Raw genomic sequence first — 7,434 nt, forward strand, 5'->3', positions numbered from 1 at the left:
ACCTCAGGCCTATCTGCTTGGGAGTGAAATAAACTATATATGTTCCTGGACTTAGTAAACGGGTGAGTCACTGCTTCGTCTGTGGAAATTTCTGTCCTTCCCAACACAATTTTCTGGTCTCTCTTTCTGGGTGTGGGCTCCAAAGTTCCAAGCCTTATCAGAGTGTTGGGGTTTTTAAAAAATACAAATGTGATCGTATCCTTCCTTTGCCTGAAAGCCTTTACTAGTTCTCATTGTCTTTGGGATAGGTTCTCAAGTCCTTAATGTTAAGAATTACCAGGCCCCAAGGAATCAACCAGCCACGTCCTCTGGGGTTGCTGCATCCACCTCCCCGCCGACTCACTGGACCTTCTTCAGTCCTTAAATCTACTGCACTGTCTCTTAGGTCTGGGTCTTTGCATGTGCCCTTCCCTCCTTAAAGCACTTCTCTCTCCTCTTCCCTTGGCTAACTTTCCCTCATCTTCAAGGTCTCATCCCAAATGCACTGGTTCCAGAGCCTTCCTTAACTCCTTAGACAAGGGCAAGGTCTTTCCTTGAGGGTCTAGGAGATGCCTGTGCTTCCTCTTTATTCACAGTCATCACATTTATAGTTTCTTATGTGTCACCTGTCTTCCCTGCCATACTATAAGCTCCACAAGGACAGGGCTGGTAGGAGGGCTAGAGCATCACCCAATTTTTCATTTGGGTAAATCAGGCTCTTGATGATTTCTCCTTGGGCTTTAGGTTATCTTAAACTGACCTCATGATACAGGAGTCAGCAAACATTTTCTGTAAAGGGCTAGAAAGTACATGTTTTAGGCATTGGAGAGAGGGGTGGAAGTGAGTATAGCTGTATCACAGCTATTCAACTCTGCCATTTTAGCCAAAACAAAATGAAAGCAATGGGCATGACTGGGTACAATAAAACTTTATTTACAAAAACAGGTGATGGGCTGAATGCTTCTATTGTAGTCATATCCTTCAGCTTGGAGGGATTCCACCTCCTGGGAGAAATATTATCACCCCCCGAGTTGTTTCTTTTCTTTTCTTGCCTCTTCCTCCTCCCTCTTTTTCTTTCCAATTCTTCTGCAGTATCAATAGCCAGCTGCTAGTGTCACTTCCAGTCTTTGGTGAAGTTCAGCTTACTCATTCATTGCTCTAGGCTGATGTCTTGAAGTCACACTAGCAGCTTTGGTATAATGGTCCATGGCGGGTACTGACATTTTGTATCTCAGGATTTCTGACTTGTTCCTGGCATGGCTTTTAGAACCCCATATCTCCTCCAGTTTTGACAGCTTCACACTCCTATGGCACTGCTCACTCAGCTCCCTTTCTAAGGTCTGTCAATGTCCCGGGCATTCTCAGGTGACATCTCGAGGCTGCTCTCAGCCCCCTCTCTCTTTCCCCAACAGTGGTCTTACACAGTGTTGTTGCTAATGTTCTAAGATAGAAAAATCTTCGATATGTCCTCTAGTAAAGGTCCTCTAATGTGGGTTTCTGTGTTGATAAGATTACACATTTTATCAAAGAAAAGAAAATGTCAACCCTAGATAGTTAAATAGAAGCACGTGTAGAACACAAGTTATAGAGTGAACGCCATTCAGTGGAGAGGGACATGGGCATTGGCATGGACAATTAAGAATTCTAGGGGGATTCCAGGATTAGGTGGCCAAAGGCTGTGACTGGTGCTTAGAAATTTTGATTTTTGACTTTTCACTACTGGAGTCTCAAATTCATTGAAAATAAGTTTTTCTGAAAGACCCTGAAAATTTATTCCTAAAGAGATTTTTCAGAGATTAAAATAATTTACCATATAAAAATGCAGAGTGGAAAGGAAGTAGCATGGTAAATTTTAAAAAAAATCTGACTTCTTTTGTGTCAGTTAAAGTAAAATTTTGTTGTTGTAAATTGTTAAAAAAACCCTAATTTAAGCTTCCTACAATGTATCACACCCAAGAACCTTTGACATGTTTCAGGAAGCTCAAGAAAAAATTGTTAGCCTAGGTGCTGAAAGAGTAGAATTAGGTGGCATTCGTCTGCTTATATTGATGGGGAAAAACAATGTGAAAAACTATCATAGCACTTCCTAAATCACAGAGTGTACCAAGTGAGGAGACACTCATAACCCTGTAAAACAAATCTGTTTATCACTGAAAACCAGACTCCTATTGTATTTCCAGGGTTTCAGAGCTTAGCAGAAGTATCCTCCAGCATCTGCTATATGATGTTCCCAGGATCTTGTCTAATAAAAAGGGAATTAACCAGTGGGCGAAAACATGGTCTAATGATATATCAGAATTTCCTTCTACACTTATAATGATACGAAGCAGTTCATCTAACATCTATTTCTGGAAACATTGCCTTTTCTGAAAAATACTATAAACAAGGCCTTTGTTTATTCTTTCTAGTAATTTTGATATCTTTTGCACTTTCCTAAACTAAGTATTATAAAATTGCCACTGTCTTTGTAGGTGCATGCAACTAATTAACATTTTCAACACAATGGCCTTTAAAAGTCATCACTGCCATTTCTGACTGGCCAGAGATAAGGCAATTAGCTTTCATTTCTGATTGAGTAACAGTTAGATGCTACACAGTACATGCCCTGTAGCACTGGAGAGTGTACATCTAAGTAGAGCTCCTTGGTATATCAAAAAGGACCAGTGGACTATCAAAGTTCAGAATGATGCACTGAATGCTGAGAAAGAAAACAAACAAAAAAGCAGCTACAGATATTCAGCAGCTGGCCTGGTATTCACACCAAAGCCATGTTACGCTCTTTTTAGAAATAAACTGTGTCTCAGAATACTAACTGTATAAGTCAGGGTTCTACAGAGAAATAGAACCAATAGACTATATATAGATGTGCAGAAAGAGATTTATTGCGAGGGTTGATTTATGTGATTATGGAGGCTGAGAAGTCCCATAGTCTGCAAGCTGGAGGCCCAGGGAAGCTGTTAAACCCAAAGGCCCTAGAACCAGGGTGGCCAATGGTCTACCCTGAGTCCCAATCTGAGTCTGAAGGCCTGAGAACCAAGAGCTCCAATGTCCAAGGGCAGGAAAAGACGGTGTCCTAGCTAAAGCAAAAGGGTAAATACACCTTTGCTCAGCTTTAAAAAATAATGATTAATTAATTTTTTATCGAGATGTAATCAACATATAACATTGTGTAAGTTTAAGGTGTACAACATATTGATTTGATACATTTATGTATTGTAATATGATCACCACCATAGCTTTAGCTAACACCTCTATCAAGTCACATAATTATCATTTCTTTTTTGTGCTGAGAACATTTAAGATCTAGACTCAGCAATTTTAAAGTATACAACACAGTACTGTTGACTATACTCACTAGGCTATGCATTAGATCTCTAGAACTTACTCATCTTCTGGTTGCAAATTTGTACCCTTTAAGTACATCTCCCCAACTCCTCCACCCACCAGCCTCCAGTAACCCCCATTCTACTCTGTTTCTATGAATTCACCTTTCTTAGATTCCACATATAAGTGATATAATACAATATTTGTCTTTTTTTGTCTGACTTATCCCACTAAATGTAATGCCCTCAAGTTTCATCTATGCTGTCATGAATGGTGTGATTGCCTTCTTTCTCATGGCTGAACAGTATTTCATTGTGTGTGTGTGTGTGTGTGTGTGTATGTGTGTGTGTGTAGATGAATGGATAAAGAAGACGTGGAATATATATAATAGTCAAAATATGGAGACCACCATATTCCACGTCTTCTTTATCCATTCATCCATTGACAGACACTCAGGTGGTCTCCATATTTTGACTATTATGAATAATGCTTAAATAAACATGGGAGTGCAGATATCTTTTTGATATGCCGTTTTCATTTCCTTTAAATATTTACACAGAAGGGCGATTGCTGGATCGTATGGTGGTTGTATTTTTAATTTTTTGAGGAATTTCCATACTGCTTTTCATAGCGGCTGAACTAATTTACGTTCCTACCAATGGTGTACAAGTGTCCCCTTTCTCCACATCCTCATCAACACTTGTTATTTATTGTCTCCTTGATGACAGTCATTCTAACAGATGTGAGGTGATGTCTCATTGTGGGGTTTTTGTTGTTTGTTTTTTGGCTTATAAACAGCAGAAGTTTATTGCTCACAGTTCTGAAAACTGGAAGTCTGAGATCAGGGATCCAGAATGGTTGGATTCTGGTGAGAGCTCTCTTCTGAGCTGCCAGCTTCTCATTGTATCCTGATGTGATAGAAAGGCTCATTATGGTTTTGATGTGGATTTCCCTGATGAGGAGTGTAGAGCACCTATTCATATACTTGTTGACCATTTCGATGTCTTCTTTCGAAAAATGTCAATTCAGTTCCTCCACCCTCAGTTTCCCTGCCATTTTGTTCATTTCAGGTTTTCAGTAGGCTGAATGAATGATGACCACTGACATTGATGAGGGAAAGCATCTACTGATTTAAATGATAATCTCTTCTGGAAACACCTTCATAGACACACCCAGAAGTAATGCTTTCCAAGTATCTGGGCATCCCTTAGCTCCCTCAAATTAACAAGCATAAAATTCACTATCTCACCAACCTCAGACAAGGTCACTCTGAGACAAGGATATAGTGAGAAAAAGCAAGCCTGGTTCATAATTTTTTCCAAGCACAGGACCAGACAAGGCCCCTGTGCAGCCCACAAAATACCAAACATACTTCTCTCTTGCTATTTCTTTACCCAATTATAAAATTTCTCTGGCTTTCTGACAGCATCCAATCTAGAGCAAACCCCCACTTCCTTGGACTTTCTTCCAAATCACCTAACTAAAAGCCCAAGTCCTGTAATAAGTTCTTCTAAAAATTTTCCTACTGAGACACCCATGGTCCCCTGCAGGGTGTTCCCTCTTGCTACAATGAATAATAAATCTATATTGTTCAACTATAGGTGTATTCCCAGTGGTCTTGGGCTAAAGGGCACGACAAAATCCATGCTGTGCATAAATATTTGTCTTTGAGAAAATTACTTTTTGATAGTAAAATAAAGATAATGAAAAATAATTACATTCAGAAAGAAGGAAAATGTAAGCAAACCTAATGTGAAACCTAACGTGCTGAATTGCAGAGGAAACAAAGAGGGAAATGGAAGAGAGTAGGCTGGTTGATCAGCATTCTCCTCCTTAACAAAGCTCGCATTACTACAAATGACCCTAGAAGGGAAGGTATGGAGGTGGGACAGGGGGACTGGGTCTCTGACCTTGAAGGGTAAAGGGAACTTTAGCTGTCTTCTCCATTTGTGCCAGCTGATGTATAGACACAGTTTTATTTCATTTTCACATGAGTTCTGCAAGGAGGATTTTAGCACCATCACCACTACTCTCTGACCTGAAAAATGGAGAAATCAGGGCCTGGAGAAAAGTTAAAAAATATATTCAGCAACATAGAGTGAAACCATAAGATATGTGAAACTCATGGGCAAGACACTATACAAATGGTCTCTAAATACAGCCAAATGTTTGCACACCAGTGGAAAGAACCATTTTTAAATGAAGAGCTAAGCCAATAAAAAAAATAATTGGAGATTGAATTTTAAAAAATCTTAAAATTAGATGCGATATTATAACTATTGTTAAAGTTTTATAATTTTCTCATTGTCAAGAATTTCTTTCATTGCTTTTTCCAGAAAATGTTTTTGGTTAAAATTTCAAAATCAGCAGAACCAGCAACATTGCAGTCTCTGAATGTAATATTGCTATATTGGGCAAATTTTGTTGTTGTATAAAATAATTGTGAATCTGGTTTATTTAGTTTTTTTTTATTTGTACCAAGCTCATAAACTACTTACTTAAATCATGTTTCTCACTCTGCTTCTTAATATTAAATTTATTTAAAAAAAATTAGTTCTTATTAAAATGTGTTGATAAGTACTATCATGTTTTTTTTTTAAATTAAATATATCAGGGTAACATTGGTTAATATGTATATATATTAAAACGATATAGATTTCAAGTGTACAATTCTATACATGTCATCTGCATGTTGCATTATGTGTTCACCACTCAAAATCATAACTCTTTCTGTCACCATATATTTGACCCTCTTACCCTTATCTACTTCCCTCCTCCCCCTTTTCCCTCTGGTAACCACTAAACTGTTGTCTGTGTCTATGAGTTTTTGTTTGTCTTGTTCATTTGTTGCTTTCAGTTTTACATCCCACATATGAGTAAATCATATGGTTCTCAACTTTTTCTGTCTGACTTATTTCGCTTAGCATGATAATCTCGAGATCCATCTATGTTGTTGCAAATGGAGTATTTCATCTGTTCTTATGCTGAGTAATATTCTGTTGTATATATGCACCACATCTTTATCCAATTATCTATTGGAGGATGCTTTGGTTGTTTCCATGTCTTGACCATAGTAAATAATGCTGCAATAAACATCAGGGTGCACATATCTTTATGGATAAATGTTTTCAAATTTTAAGGGTAGATATCCAGAAGAGGAATTGCTGGGTCATATGGTAATTTTATTCTTCATTTTTTGAGGAACCTCAATACTGTTTTTCATAGTGGCTGTACCAATTTTGCAGTCTCACCAGCAGTGTATGAGGGTTCCTTTTTCTCTACAGCCTCTTCAATGCTTGTTATTACTTGTCCTGTTGATGAGAGCCATTCTAATAGTTGTGAGGTGGTATCTCATTGTGGTTTTGATTTGCATTTCTCTAATAGCTTATGAAGCTGAGCATCTTTTCATATGTCTGTTGGACATTTGTATATCTTCTTGGGGAACACGTCTGCTCAGATTCTCTGTCCACTTTTTAATTGTATATATATTTTTTTATTGTTGAGCTGCATGAGTTCTTTGTATATTTTGGATATTAGCCCCTTATTGGAGATGTTGTTTACAAATACCTTCTCCCATTCAGTTGGTTGCCTCTTTATTTTGTTGATGATTTCTTTTGCTGTGCTATATTTTTTTATTGTTGAGCTGCATGAGTTCTTTGTATATTTTGGATATTAGCCCCTTATTCGAGATGTTGTTTACAAATAGCTTCTCCCATTCAGTTGGTTGCCTCTTTATTTTGTTGATGATTTCTTTTGCTGTGCAAAAGTTTTTTAGTTTACTATAGTCCCATTCATTTATTTTTGCTTTTACTTCCCTTGCCTTTGAGGTCAAATTCATAAAATCCTCTCTAAGACCAAGGTCCATGAATTTAGTACCTATGACTTCTATGCAATTTATTGTTTCAGGTCGTATATTTATGTCTTGATCTGTTTTGAGTTAATTTCAGTATATGGTGACAAACAGCAGTCTAGTTTCATCCTTTTGTATGTGGCTTTCCAGTTTTCCCAGCACCATGTATTGAAGAGGCTTTCTTTTCTCCATTGTATGTTTTTGAAGCTTTGTCAAAAATTATTTGTCCATACATACGTGGGTTTATTTCTGGACTCTCGATTCTGTTCCAATAGTCTGTG

Source organism: Pteropus vampyrus, unplaced genomic scaffold, assembly GCF_000151845.1.
Source record: "Pteropus vampyrus isolate Shadow unplaced genomic scaffold, Pvam_2.0 Scaffold2, whole genome shotgun sequence".
Classification (NCBI taxonomy): domain Eukaryota; kingdom Metazoa; phylum Chordata; class Mammalia; order Chiroptera; family Pteropodidae; genus Pteropus; species Pteropus vampyrus.